At 40.9% G+C, this 15,744-nt stretch overlaps 1 non-coding gene across 1 annotated transcript; it reads left to right on the top strand.

Annotated features, from left to right (window-relative positions):
- Positions 1-12,307: 12,307 nt before the first annotated feature.
- Positions 12,308-12,383, top strand: TRNAS-GGA (transfer RNA serine (anticodon GGA)). The gene has a single exon. It is a non-coding gene; the product is annotated as a tRNA-Ser (tRNA).
- Positions 12,384-15,744: the final 3,361 nt, after the last annotated feature.

Below are 15,744 nucleotides of genomic sequence, written 5' to 3'. Positions count from 1 at the left end.
CTTCAAGATTTTCGGGAAACTTATCAAGGTGACTGTTCAGAAACGGAATTTTAACGCTCATGTTACATACAATGACATGGAAAGCCAACAGCATCCTTTGAACCAGAAGTTTATAGTTTTCTGCTTTTTGTTGCCAAGGAAGTTCTTTGTAACTGCCACAAAAGACTGCCATGCTGCTTTCTCCTCCTTATTCATATTCTGGCAAATTCTTTGTCAGGTATAAGGGTTCAAATTTGAGGTCCATCAAATACACCTGCTTTTATCTTCTTGAAAGGCAAGGCAGGAAAAGCAGAAATAGTATGTTGAAAGCATTCACTTTCTCTATTCAAAGCCTGAACAAACTGCTTCATTAAGCCAAGTTTGATGTGAGTTGGGGGAAAAATGATTCTGTCTCAATTAACTACAGGTTCATTAACAATATTTTGCATCCCTACTTCCAGAGCTTCACGTTTCAGCCACTCCTTCTGTGTCCAGTGTTCTTTCTTGAGCTTGGCTGTCCCACAAACACAGAAAGCAAGGATACCTCGTGAAATCTCTCTGTTGTCCTAGCAGGAAATTTACTATTTTAAGATCCACACAAATGATCCAGTTATGCTCCTCACACTTCAGAAAGTTGAGGACAATTTTTATGTCATTATAATCTTCTCGCAGATGAGTTGGATTGGAACCACTGCATAAGCATTACCTTTGTGTAGGAGAACATATTTCAGACTCCGTTTAGAGCTGTCAAGAAATAGCCGCCATTCTGTTGGACTGTAAGTGGTAACACCTAGCTGGCTGAGAAGACTACTGATGTCATGACAGTAAACAAAGTGTTTGTCTTCGGAAAGAAAGTCCACAAAAATTTGTTCACACTTCCTGAAATGGGATACTTTAGCTCAGGGGTCGGGAATCTTTTTGGCTGAGAGAGCCATGAACGCTACATGTTTTAAAATGTAATTCTGTGAGAGCCATACAACAACCCATGTATGTTATGCATTATCCAATAAAAATTTGGTGTTGTCCCGGACGACAGCTGTGATTGGCTCCAGCCACTCGAACCATGAACATGAGTGGTAGGAAATGAATGGATTGTAATACATGAGAATGTTTTATATTTTTAACATTATTTTTTTTATTAAAGATTTGTCTGCAAGCCAGATGCAGCCATCAAAAGAGCCATAGGGACCTGTGGTGGTGCAGTGGATAAAGTGTCGACCTGGAAACACTGAGGTCACCAGTTCGAAACCCTGGACCTGCCTGGTCAAGGCACATATGGGAGTTGATGCTTCCTGCTCCTCCCCCCTTCTCTTGTGTACTTGTTGAGAAGAATCTTGTTTGATTCTAGGAAACTCAGATAAGCTTTGTGAGCACTGAATAAGTGGGTTTTAGAGCCCAGTGTGTGTTTTTACTTGCTCGCCGGGTACAAGCTAGGATTAAAGGTAATGGCCCACCAGTTTTTGGCTCCGTTGTTGCATTACCATCTGTTGGAATCTAATGCGAACCTGCATGGGCCAGGAAGCTGTGATGGTGGCCGTGACTACTGGCCTTACAGCAACAATCTCATTCATGAGGGCACTATTTGTATGACCTAATTACTTCCAAAAGTTCCAACTCCAAATATCATAATATTAGGAATTAGATTTCAAGGTAGGAATTTTTGTAAGATACAAACATTGTAACAAAGCCCCTTTCATGTTAAAAAACCCTGGACTAGAATCCCAAGACTTAGAACTGGCAAGGGTGTTTGCAATAATTCTGCCCTAAATCAATACCCTATAATGAATGCATTGCTAAATAATTTATGATTTGTGCGTATGTTAGAATTTTGTACAGCCATAAATCATATTTAGTTGTTCAACAATTACCTACAATTGAATATAGATGGGATATTAGATTATTTTAAGGACTTACTGTTAATTTTGTTAGCTGTGGTGCCATTTTGTCAGGTGTCATTTTTTAAAGATGATGTGACTTGAAATAGGGCTGAAATGCCATCATATCGAATTTAAAGTAATTCAGCAAAATATGCATAAATCAAATATGTCACTATGTGAACAATCATTAAACACAGGTGATGATTGTTCTTGTTTATTGCTCTTTTGTGTATTTTAAAAATTTCACAATTAAAAACAATTTTTAAAAGCACAGGTAGATTTTAAAAAATACTTTATTTTTTAAAGTGATTGCATGTTCTCAGAAAAACTAAGAGGAAGCCACAGAGATACCCTCTCATCACACATGTACAGCTTCTCACCCACTGACATCCCCTTTCAGAGTGGTACCTTGTTGGTGTTGATAAACTTACATTGCTACGTCATAACCACCTAAAGTCCCTAGTTTACATTAGGGTTCACTTTTTGTGTTTGTTTTACAATCTATGGGTTTGGACAAATGTATAATAAGTATTCATTTTAGTATACAATGCTCCCCTTTTTCGTCTGTCCCCTTCCCCCAACCCTGCAAGTTTTGATCTTATATTGTTGCCATAGTTCTGCCTTTTCCAGAATGTCAAATTATAAATGAAATGCAGGTTCAGCTGCCTGCTGCGACGAAAGTCAAAGTTGTGAGACAAATACTGGTGGAAAGGAAAGAGGTTTATTCAGGTGCCGTACACAACCTACGGTAATGGTGGACCCCTGTCTCAAAGACCATCTCCCCTTCCTGCTGAAGCCTGTGGTTTTTATCAGAATAGGGAGAGGAGGGCCTTTTCTACTTATCAGTTTTCTTGCTAGTTTTGGCAGGTTTGGGCCCGGTCCATTTTTCTAGCTTTGGCATGCTCGGTGTAAGAACCTCCCCCTACGCCATCTTGGCCAGTGGGGAAGGTTCCCCGGCACTCCGTGACTGTCTACAGTAGCAATATGGTTGGAATCATATATAGCATGTAGTTTTTTCAGATTGGTTTCTTTCCTTTGGTAATAAACATTTAAGTTTTTCCTTGAATGCTTATGGCTTGATAGCTCAATTCTTTTTAGAACTGACTAATATTTAGTTTTCCAGATGCATCACAGGTTATCTCTCACTCTGAATTTATTGGGATGACATTTGTTCTCAAAACCATACAGGTTACGAGTGTACAACTAAATATAACACTATCTGCACACTCATCATGCATCCTCCACCCCAAGAAAATTCTTTCCGTCCCCATTTCCCCTCCTTCAACTACCTCTACCTACCACCAACCCCTCCTTTCCCTCTGGCTGCTGCCACCCTGTTGTCTGTGTCTCTGTGTTATGTATATATGTATTTTGGCTAATGCTTTCACCTGTTTCATCTAGTTTCTCCCTTCCTCCTCTCTGACTGCTGTTCATGCACTCCATGTGTCCATGCCTCTATTTCTTTTTTTCCCCATTGGTTTATTCTGTTCACATATAAGTGAGATCATATGGTATCTGTCTTCCTCTAACTGGCTTAATATAATAATCTCCAGGTCCATCCATGCTGTTGCAAAAGGTAAGATTTCCTCTTTTTTATGGCCAAGTAATGTTCCACTATGTAAATGTACCACAACTTCTTGACCCACTTATCCACTGATGAACACTTGGGCTTTTCCCACGCCTTCGTTATTATCAATAAAGCTACAATGAACATGAGGGTACATATATTCTTTCAAATTAGCATTTCTCGATTCTTGGGATATATTTCCAGGAGTGGTATCACTGGATCAAAAGGTAGATCTATTTTTAATTTTTTGAGGAAACTCCATAGTGATTTCCACAGTTTCTGCCTGTGTCTGCATTCCCAAAAAGGGGTTAGAAGGATTCTCTTTTCTCCACTTCCATGCCAACACTTGTGGTTTTTTTCTCCTTTTTTAATTTAGAATATTAAATTTAACAAGGTGACATTGATCAACAAGAGTGCATAGATTTTGGGTAAACATCTCCACATCATTTAGACCAACGGTTCTCAACCTGTGGGTCGCGACCCCAGCGGGGTCGCCTAAAGCCATCAGAAAATACATAATGCATATCAGGTATTTACATTCCGAATCATAACTGTAGCAAAATTACAGTTATGAAGTAGCCACCAAAATTATTTTTTGGTTTGGGGTCACCACAACATGAGGAACTGTATTGCGGGGTCACGGCATTAGAAAGGTTGAGAACCACTGATTTAGACAATCAATTGTGTTGTATACCCATCACCCAAAGTCAAATTATCCTCCGTCACGCCTATTTGTTTCTCTTTATGCCCTTCCCCCCACCACCCCCTTCTCCTCCCTCTGGTAACCACCACACTCTTATCTATGTCCATGAGTCTCAATTTTGTGTCCCACATATGTGTGGAATCATACAGTTCTTAGCTTTTTCTGATTTACTTATTTCACTCAGTATAATGTTCTAGAGTTTCATTCGTGTTGTCATAAATGATACTATGTCATCATTTCTTACAGCTAAGTAGTATTCCATTGTATATATGTACCACACCTTCTTTGTTCAGTTCTCTATCGAGGGGCACTGTGGTTGTTTCCATGTCTTGGCCACTGTGAACAATGCTGCAATGAACATAGGGGTGCATGTGTCTTTATGTACCAATGTTTTTGAGTTTTGGGGATATATACCCAGTAGAGGTATTACTGGATCATATGGTAGTTCTATTCTTAGTACTTTGAAGAACCACCATATTTTCTTCCATAATGTTTATACTAATTTGCATTCCCACCAACAGTGCATGAGGGCTCCTTTTTCTCCACAGCCTCTCCAACATTTGTTATTACCTGTCTTGTTGATAATGGCCAATCTAACAGGTGGGAAGTGGTATCTCATTGTGGTTTTGATTTGCACTAATTTCTGAATATTAGTTTTATATCCTGTTACTTTGCTGAATTTCTTTAACAGGTCTAGTTTTTTGGCGGAGAATTTAGGGTTTTCTATGTACAGTATATCAGTAAATAATGACAGTTTTACTTTCCAACTTGGATGCCTTTTATTTCTTCTTATTCTTGTCTGATTGCTGTGGCTAGGACTTCCAGTACTATGTTGAATAAGAGTAGTAAAAAGAGACATCTCTGTTTTGTTCCTAATCTAAAGGGGATTGCATTTAATTTTTGCCCATTGAGTATTATGTTGGCTGTAGGTTTGTCACATATAGACTTTATTATGTTGGTATATGTTCCCTGTATTTTCACTTTGGTGAGAGTTTTGATCATAAATGAGTGCTGCATTTTATCAAATGCTTTTTCTGCATCTATTGATATGATGATGTAATTTTTATCATTTTTGTTTCTGTGATTAATCACATTTATTGATTTGCAAGTATTGTACCAGCCTTGCTTCCCTGGTTTAAATCCCACTTGATTATGGTGTATAGTCTTTTTAGTGTGTTGCTGGACCAGTTTGCTAATATTTTGTTGAGAATTTTAGCATCTATGTTCATAGGGGATATTGGCCTATGGGTTTTTTTTATTTTCTTTATTTATAATGTCTTTACCTGGGTTTTGGAATTAGAATAATGCATGTCTTGTAAATTGATCTTGGAAGTCTTTAATTCTCTTGATTTTTTTGGAATTGCATGAGAAGGATAGATGTTCTTTTTTATTATTTTTTTTTATTTTTTATTTTTCTGAAGCTGGAAACGGGAAGAGACAGTCAGACAGACTCCCGCATGCGCCCGACCGGGATCCACCCGGCACGCCCACCAGGGGGCAATGCTCTGCCCTCCGGGGCGTCGCTCTGCCGTGACCAGAGCCACTCTAGCGCCTAGGGCAGAGGCCAAGGAGCCATCCCCAGCGCCCGGGCCATCTTTGCTCCAATGGAGCCTCAGCTGCAGGAGGGGAAGAGAGAAACAGAGAGGAAGGAGGGGGGGTGGAGAAGCAAATGGGCGCTTCTCCAATGTGCCCTGGCCAGGAATCGAACCCGGGTCCCCCGCACGCCAGGCCGACGCTCTACCGCTGAGCCAACCCGCCAGGACCTAGATGTTCTTTTTTAAATGTTGGGTAAAATTTACCTGTGAATACATCTGGTCCAGGACTTTTGTTTGCCGAGTATTTTTTGATAACTGTTTCAATTTCATTTGTTTAATCAGTCTGCTCAGGTTTTCAGATTGTATGATTCTAGGAATTTATCCTTTTTGCCCAGGTTGTCTATTTTTTTTTTGTATTTTTACTGTTTTATTGCAATCTTTTGTATTTCTGTGATGTCAGTTGTTACTTATTTTATTGCTGATTTCATTTATTTAGGTCCTTTTGTTTTCTTGATCGTCTGGTGAAGCAGGTTTTCAATGGTGTTTACCTTTTCAAAGAACCAGCTCTTGTATTGATTTTTAGCCTCTATGTCCTTTATTTCTGCTCTGATCTTTATTATTTTCTTCTTTCTACTTCTTCTGGGCTTTTTTTTTTCCTAGTTATTTTAGGTGCAAGGTTAGATTGTTTATTTAAGATTTTTCTTGTTTCTTGAGCTATGCCTGTAATGCTAAACTTCCCTCTAAGGACTTCTTTCTCTGTGTCCTATATATTTTTGGTTATTGTATGTTCATTTTCATTTGTTTCAAGGAAATTTTAGATTTTTTTCCTATCTCATTGTTACCCACTTGTTATTTAATAATACACTATTTAGCGTCCAAGTATTTGAATGTTTTTCTATTGTAGTTTATTTCTAGTTTCATACCATTGAGGTCAGAGATGCTTGATATGATTTCTTTTTTCTTTTTTTTTAAGTGAGAGGAGGGGAGATAGTGAGACAGACTCCCATATGTGTCCTGAGTAGGATTCAACTGGCAACCCCTGTCTGGGGCTGATGCTTGAATCCACCGAGCTATCCTCAGTGCCTGTGGCTGGCACTGAAACCAATCAAGCCACCAGCTGTAAGAAGGAAAGAGAGAGGGACGATAGGGAGGGAAAGAGAAACAGTGGTCGCTTTTCATGTGTGCCCTGACTGGGGATCGATCTTGGATGTTTGCATACTGGGCCAATGCTCTATCCACTGAGCAAACCAGCCAGGACTAATATGATTTCAGTCTTCTTAAATTTGAGACTTTTTTTGTGTCCTAACATGTGGCCTATCCTAGAGACTGTACTATGTACATTTGAAAAGAATGTATATTCTGCTGCTTTGAGTGTAATGTTATTTTTGTTTTTAAGATTTTAAAATTTTTATTTATTTTAGAGAGGAGAGAGAGAGAAGGGGGGAAGGAGCAGGAAGCATCAACTCTCATATGTGCCTTGACCAGGCAAGCCCAGGGTGTTAAACCGGCGACCTCAGCATTCCAGGGTGATGCTTTATCCACTGCGCCACTACAGGTTAGTCAAAGGCGGTAATGTTTTTAAGATATTAATTAAATTCAGTTGACTTATTGTGATATTTAAGGACTCTGTTTCTTTGCTGATTTTCTGTCTGGAGTTTCTATATATTGATCTCAATGGGAAGTTAAAATCCCCTACTATTACTGTATTACTGTCAATCTCTTCTTTTATATCCATGAAAATCTGTTTTATTGATTTAGGTACTCTTATATTGGGTATAAGAGTACCATATTTATAATGGTTATATCCTCTTGTTGAGATTGCTCCTTTTATCATTATGTGGTGATCTTCTTTGCCTCTATTTTAAAGACTATTTTGTCATAAATAAGTATTCTACTTTAGCTTTGTGTTTCATTTCCATTGCGTGGATTTTTTTTTCCCATCCCTTCACTTTCAGTCTATGTGTATCTTTTGTTCTGAGGTGTATCTCTTGTAGAAAGCATATGTATGGGTCCTGTTTTCTTATTCATGCAGCTACTCTCTGTCTTTTGATTGGAGATTTAATCCAGTTACATTTAAGGTTATTATTAATATGTACTTATTTATTGCTATTTTATTCTTTAAACCTATAATCCACTTTCTCTTTATTTATTTTTCCTTTCATCTTATTATAAGGGGTCCTTTAACATTTCTTGAAATACTGGTTTGGTGGTAATGAACTCTTTTAGCCTTTTTTTTCAGGAAAACTATTTCTCCTTCCATTTTAAATGATAGCTTTGCTGGATAGAGTAGATTTGGTTGTAGGTTCTTGTTTTGCACCACTTTGAAAATTTCTTGCTCATCTCTTCTGGCCTGGGTGTTTCTGTTGAGAATCTGATGTCAGCCTAATGGGGGCTTCATTGTAGGTAATTAATTGCTTTTCTCTTGATGGTTTGAGGATTCTTTTTTGTGTGTGTCTTGTCTTTAGCATTTTATTTTTACATATTAGTGTGAGAGAGGAAGGGAGAGAGATAAAAAGCATCAACTCATACTTGTGGCACTTTAGTTGCTCATTAATTGCTTCTCATACATGCCTTGATTACAGGATGGGGGCCTCTAGCCAGGCTAGTGGCCCCTTACTCAAGCCAGTGATCATGTCGATGAACCCATGCAAAAGCTGATGAGCCTGCACTCAAGACAGATGAGCCTGCACTCAAGCTGGTGACCTCAGGGTTTTTGACCTGGGACCTATGTCCCAGGTCGACTCTCCATCCACTGTGCCACCATTAGTCAGGCTGGCATTTTAATTATGATGTGTCTTCATGTGGGCCTTTCTGGGTTCATTTTTAATGGGACTCTCTCTGTTTCTTGAACTTGTGTGACTTTTTCCTTCATCAATTTAGGGAAGTTTTCAGCTATGATGTCCTGAAACAATTTTTCTATCCCTTGTTCTCTTTTCTTTCAGAAACCCCTGTGAGGTGGATGTTTCACTTCATGTTGTCTTAGGGGTCGATTAGAGTTTCCTCAGCCTTCTTGAACCTCTTTTCTTTTTGCTGCTCTGCTTCTGTGTTTATGTTTATCTTGTACTCTAAATCACTGATTCAAGTCTCTACTTTATTCAACCTGCTGTTGATTCCTTCTAGTGCAGTTTCTGTTCCAGATGTTGTATTTGCCATTTCTGACTGATTCTTTTTTATGGTTTCAATGTCCTTTTAATGCTTATTATCTCTTAGTTTAAGTTCTAATTTTGATCATTCATTCTTACTCTAGGATCCTTGAGCATCTTAGTAACCATTATTTTAAACTCTGTGTTTGGTAGTTTGGTTACTTCCAGTTCATTTCCTTCTTTTTCTGGGGATTTCTCTTGTTGATTCATTTGGGTCAAACTTCTTTGTCTGCTCATTTTTTCTGTTTATGAGGTAGCTCTGTTCTGACTCTTGAATTTGTTGTGATGTTTTTATGAAGAAGGCGGGTCCAGTGATACTAACCTTCAAGCAACTTGAACTTTTTGAGCCAGGAATGTTTCTTGATATTTACCCTCCCATGGTACATGCATCTTGGATGCTGTTGGTCCTTTTGTGTGTGGAGTTAACCTTTTAGGCTGGCTGGATTTAGAGGTCAACCTTGATTACATTTATTAGATACTATGTAGTGTCTGTCCTCTGTGGTGTAGTTATTATCAGCAGGGTCTGGTGCCAGCTGAACTTCTCCTTTGGGTGTGCCACTTGTGTGGCCAGTTGAGTCAAGCTTTGATATGGTCTGCAACTCACTACTGGTTGTGTTGGTTCTGGGTCCTTTTTGGTGGGGCTCAGATACAGGTTGATATCAGATGCTGTTTGTAACCCACCATGGGCTCCCTGTCAGGAGATACCACTCTGTTTACTGTTTGTGTCTGCAATTTCTGTGCCTGCATGTGTGTGGGAAGAGCCAACCTGTGTATAAGGACTGACATTGTCCTGCTTAGGGCTGACAGCAGCTTTATATAAGGGCTCAAGTTCTATAAGATTTGCCTCAGCTGCTCCACCTCCTTTTAAAGCTGCCTGGTATTTTCACAGAGTCTTCTGTACAAAGGCTGTAGAGTGGTCTCAGACTGACCTTACCCCACCAGGTCTCCCACAAGTTGCAAGTTAGGTGGTTTGGGGCAACTGAGGTTGGGACTTTCTACTTGGTCAGCTATTGCTGGATACTCCAATTCTATTTCTCCCCAGAGAGGTGAGCAGCAGATTCAGGTTGGGTAGGGTTGACTGTCCCCTCTGTCAAAGTTCTTTTACCTAAGGAGCCCCTGGTCATAGGGAGGAAGATTGAGAGAGTCTTTCACTGGGGCTGATTGTGACTCTTCCTCCAATGGTGGCTAAGCCCCTTATACAGTCTCAACAATAAGGCTCCAAGTAACACACTTTGATTGTCTGAGATCTCAGCCTCTCTCCCTTCCTCCTGTGGAACTTAGCTTAGTGGGCAGGGTATCCAGGACTTTAGCCAGCTAACTGTGAGGCTCTATCAGGGGTCTCAAACTCGCAGCCCACGGGCCGCATGCGGCCCGCCAAACAATTTTGTGCAGCCCGCAGACTAATCCACGGGCTTACTTAATTTTATCCAAAATATTTTGAACTTCGTGGATTAGTCTGCGGGCCGCACAAAATTGTTCGGCGGGCCGCATGCGGCCCGTGAGCCGCGAGTTTGAGACCCCTGCGAGTCTATCTCATTTGATTCAAATGAGCTGCTGTCCAGGTGCTGACCCCAGAAAGCAAAATTTGCCTCAGTTGGGTTTGATGCCTGACAAGCTCTCCCTTTGGATATGCTGCTAGTAATGCTCATTTGGGTTTTTATCTGATGTTGTCTGTAGCTGGCCACTAAATGTGTTGATTCTGGGTCTTTTGGGAGGGAACCCCGAGCAGACCAATGTAAAACATTGCCACTGGCGGGCCCTCAGCAGCCTTTTTGGAGCTATAAGCAATCCAGAGTTTGTGGCTGCCTCTGCTGGGCTTAGGTGCACATGGAAGGTCTAAGCTGCACACCTAGGCTGGCTTTTACCAGCCCTGGGCCTGGGGCAAGTCAGGAAAAGGCCCAAGGTTTCTAGATCCACCTCCCGTTGCCTCTCTCTGCTGGCTGCTTGGAGCTAAGCAGGAATTGGGAAAGGTGGTGAGTATACTGGTTCCCACTCTGGCACCCCAGTATCAGTCTGTCCTGAGTTTTTTCACTGACCTCAGTAGCAAACATTTTTATAAAAACTGTCCACTTTTACATAAAAACGAGACTAAGAGACATGGACAAGAGTGTGGTGGTTACCAGGGGTGGGGGGAGGGAGGATATGGGAGGGAGGGAGGGAGAGAGTTAGGGGGAGGGGGAGGGGCACAGAGAACTAGATAGAGGGTGGCGGAGGACAATCTGACTTTGGGCGAGGGGTATGCAACATAATTTAATGACAAAATAACCTAGACATGTTTTCTTTGAATATATGTACCCTGATTTATTAATGTCATCCCATTACCATTAATAAAAATTTATTAAAAAAAAAAAACTGTCCACTTTTGCAGTGCTGGTCAACCCAGTCCCTACCACCCACTAGTGGGCATTTCAGCTTTCATGGTGGGTGGTAGCAGAGCAACCAAATGGCACCACGATTGGCCCACAATGAAAGCTGGAACGTCCACTAGTGGGCAGTAGGGACCAGGTTGACCAGCACTGCAAAAGTGGGCGGTTTTTATAAAAAGTTTGATGACCCCTGGTAGACATAAGGAATTCAGTGGGTATGGTTTTTGAAACCCAGAGTTTTGGTCTGCCCTCAGTCTGGACAGCTTCTACTGAGTCTTCCCTGGGGCAGAAGCACCAGTCATATTCTCAAGAATGTGAAGAAAAAAGCTCTGGCTTCAATGCCAGACAACTAAGTCAGTGTCACCCCCTGAGTCACATGATATCAATAGATGCAAAAATTTTTTTTTTATAAAATCCAGCACCCATTTATGATAAAAACTCTCAGCTAACTGGAAATACAGGGAACATACCTCAACATATTAAAGGCCACATATGACAAACCCACACCCAACATAATACTCAATGGACAAAAATTAAAAGCAATCCCCTTAGTATCAGGAACTTAAAACGGGTGTCCCCTTTCACCACTCTTATTCAACATAGTACTGGAAGTCCTAGCCACAGCAATCAGAAAAGACATCCAAGTTGAAGAGGAAGAAGTAGAAGTGCCATCATTTGCTAACATGATGAAATGCATAGAAAACCCTAAGGTCTCTATTGAAAAACTACTAAACCTGATAAACAAAAAAACTTGACAAAGTGTCAGGATATAAAATTACTATTCATAAATCAGTGACATTTTTATACACCAATAATGAGTAGTCAGAAAGAGAAATTAAGGAAGCAATCCTATTTACTGTTGCAACAACAATAAAAATAATGTACCTCAGAATAAATTTAACCAAGGTGGTAAAAGTCTTGTACTCAAAAAATTACAAGACATTGAAAAAATAAATTAAGGAAGATACGAACAAGTGAAAGGGGGTGTGAAGGTAAGGTACGAGGGAGTAGGGGGGATGGAGGTGGAAAGAGACTTTGCATGGGGCATTGAGGGCATGATGCAGTGTGTAGAGGGAGTCACACTGAGTGGGACAGTTGAAACCATATTAACACAGTAAATTAAAAAATTAAAATTAGGCCCTGGCCGTTTGGCTCAGTGGTAGAGCGTCGGCCTGGAGTGCAGAAGTCCCGGGTTCAATTCCCGGCCAGGGCACACAGGAGAAGCGCCCATCTGCTTCTCCACCCCTCCCCCTCTCCTTCCTCTCTGTCTCTCTCTTCCCCTCCCACAGCCGAGGCTCCATTGGAGCAAAGATGGCCCGGACGCTGGGGATGGCTCCTTGGCCTTTGCCCCAGGCGCTAAAGTGGCTCTGGTCGCAACAGAGCGACTCCCCAGAGGGGTAGAGCATCGCCCCCTGGTGGGCAGAGCGTCGCCCCTGGTGGGCGTGCCGGGTGGATCCCGGTCGGGCGCATGCGGGAGTCTGTCTGACTGTCTCTCCCCATTTCCAGCTTCAGAAAAATACAAAAAAAAAAAAAAGAAAGAAAAAAAATTAAAATTAAAAAAATATAAAAATACCCTGGCCGGTTGGCTCAGTGGTAGAGCGTCGGCCTGGAGTGCAGAAGTCCCAGGTTCGATTCCCAGCCAGGGCACACAGGAGAAGCGCCCATTTGCTTCTCCACCCCTCCGCCGCGCCTTCCTCTCTGTCTCTCTCTTCCCCTCCTGCAGCCAAGGCTCCATTGGAGCAAAGATGGCCCGGGCACTGGGGATGGCTCTGTGGCCTCTGCCTCAGGCGCTAGAGTGGCTCTGGTTGCAACATGGCGACGCCCAGGATAGGCAGAGCATCACCCCCTGGTGGGCAGAGCATCGCCCCTGGTGGGCATGCCGGGTGGATCCTGGTTGGGCGCATGCGGGAGTCTGACTGTCTCTCCCTGTTTCCAGCTTCAGAAAAATACAAAAAAACAAAAAATATATATATAAAAATATATCCTTAGCTAAATATGCAAGGTTGTCACTAGTAAGTTCTACTTTCCTTGGGACACTAGAAGATAGTTCAGCCAAGTTCTTTGTTACTTTTTAACAAGTATCATTTTTTTTCAGTTCCTAATAATATATTCATTATTTCCATGTGTGAGATGACCAGAACTATCTTTTTAACATTCAGATTTCTACCAACAGTTCCTTTAATGAAATCAAGGCTTTTTCTAACATGAATCAAAAAACTTCTCCAGACTTTACCCATTCATCACTTAATTCCAAAACTACTTTCACATTTTGGGGTTTTTTATTTATTTATTTATTTATTTTACAAAGCACTCTTATTTCACAATACTAAAATCTGTCCATAACAATTACTTTCCTGTTTAAATCTTTTTTTTTTCCATTATCCATTGGATAATGCCTGGATTTCTCTGTATGATACACCAAAGGCTTCATTATCTTGCTTCTGATTACTAAGCTTATCACTCCAAACTCTATATGATTTTCTTGCAGTCTGCATAATTCCTATTTATTGTGCCATTGCTATACAACTGCACATGATGTTCCCTTTACCTGTTATGAATATCTGTTACTTTATTCTCAGTTCACATGGGGTTTATTTAATCTGTTTATATTTACTCAGGGTGTGGCAAAATGGCTGAGAGATTAAACTGCAGCCTTGAGACAAGTCTTCCATGTGGACTTCGGGATGCCAGGTCCTGCGGGGGCAGAACACTGCTCTGGCAAGCACTACTATGATTGTTTATAAGAAGAAGCTGGTCCCTATAGCCATTTCCCACATGCCTGGGGGGCACCAGTTGGTCATCTTTCTCTGCACCTGAATCCACTGTAAACTAATTTGACCTGGGCTCTGCTAATTTGCTTGATGAGCAAAGACACCAATAAATACAATGAGGCTGCAGAAATCTGGGCTCTCAGTTCTAGAGGCTGGGAGTCTGCTGTACCCATCTTTTCTGTATGTTGTGTCTTGTATGTTTTTCTTAAGTCCTGCAGTGCCTTCCTTTCATGTACACCCATGGCTGAGCTGGTCTCAGCAAGTGGTGCCCAAACAGGGACCTGCCAAACAGGGACCTGATTGGAAGAAGGCTCGCCAGAGCAATAAAGTAAGGAAATAACGGCTGGACCCCGAGGGGAAACAGAGGCCTCAGTTCAGTTCATTACAGGTAAGTGGTAAGGACATCCTCGGGAAAATACAGGTAACAATGGGGAACGAGGACAGTGTTATGGAATGCCGTCCCTATATCTGCCTCTTAAACTAATTGTTGAAGGCTGGCGGGGCTAAAGCCAGTGAAGTGAAACTTTTAGACAGCCTAAAATAAAAGGCCATAGACAAGGAATAGAGTATCCATTGCATCTTCTCTAGTGGCTACTGTTCACAAAAGCCTCCTCTAAACCCCAAGCAGTGCCTTTAAAATGGACAACAGATAAGCTTGTTTGGATTAAACAGTGACCATTAACTAAAGAAAAATTGAAGGCTCTTCAAGAATATTAGAGCAATTAGAAAAAGGACATATAGAGGAATCATTTAGCCCATGGAATTCTCCAGTGTTTACGATTAAGAAGAAATCAGGAAAGTGGAGGTTTTTGACAGATTTACATGCAGTAAATGCAGTAATTCAACCTACGGGAGCTTTACAACCAGGGTTATCAAATCCATCTTTACTACCTAAGGAGTAACCATTAATAGTGATTGGTTTAAAAGATTGTTTCTTCACTATACCTTTGGCACAGGAAGATTAAGAAAAATTTGCCTTTTCTGTACCTTCCCTTAATGCAGGGGTCGGGGACCTATGGCTCGCGAGCCAGATGTGGCTCTTTTGATGGCTGCATCTGGCTCGCAGACAAATCTTTAATAAAAAAAATAATGTTAAAAATATAAAACATTCTCATGTATTACAATCCATTCATTTCCTACTGCTCATGTTCATGATTGCAGGTGGCTGGAGCCAATCACAGCTGTCCTCCGGGACAATACCAAATTTTTATTGGATAATGCGTAATGTACACAGGTCTTTGTATGACTCTCATGGAATTACATTTTAAAATATGTGGCGTTCATGGCTCTCTCAGCCAAAAAGGTTCCTGATCTCTCCCTTAATGCTAAAGAGCCAATGAAAAGATTTCAGTGGAAGGTATTGCAACAAGGCATGCTTAACAGCCCTACTATTTGTTGAACTTTGTAGCTAAAGCCCTGGAACCTATTCCTCAGGGCTACATCATGATATTCTTGTAGCAGCAAGAAACCAAGAAGAATTAAGAATTAAGTCTATGCTGCTTGAGAGAAACAGGTGCAAATTGTTGGTTTATAAATAGCACCTGAAAAGATTCAACAGACTCCCAATCTCTTATTTAGGCACTATCGTAGACTGCACTACAATACAATCCCCAAAAGTACAAATACACAGATAGCATTAAGACCTTAAATGATTTAAGGAAATTATTAGAAGATATTAATTGGCTTCACTCAAAAATGGAAATTATGACACATGAGCTCTCTTCTTTCTCTTTTGCATGGAGACCCTAGTGTGATTGAAACAGCTTTGTTAAAACCTTCTTTACCACAACCTCTTATTAATCA

This window comes from Saccopteryx bilineata, unplaced genomic scaffold (genome assembly GCF_036850765.1).
Source record: "Saccopteryx bilineata isolate mSacBil1 unplaced genomic scaffold, mSacBil1_pri_phased_curated manual_scaffold_48, whole genome shotgun sequence".
NCBI classification, from domain to species: Eukaryota; Metazoa; Chordata; class Mammalia; order Chiroptera; family Emballonuridae; genus Saccopteryx; species Saccopteryx bilineata.
Note: the sequence above shows the minus strand (reverse complement) of the source record. Positions and strands in the feature narration are given on the sequence as shown.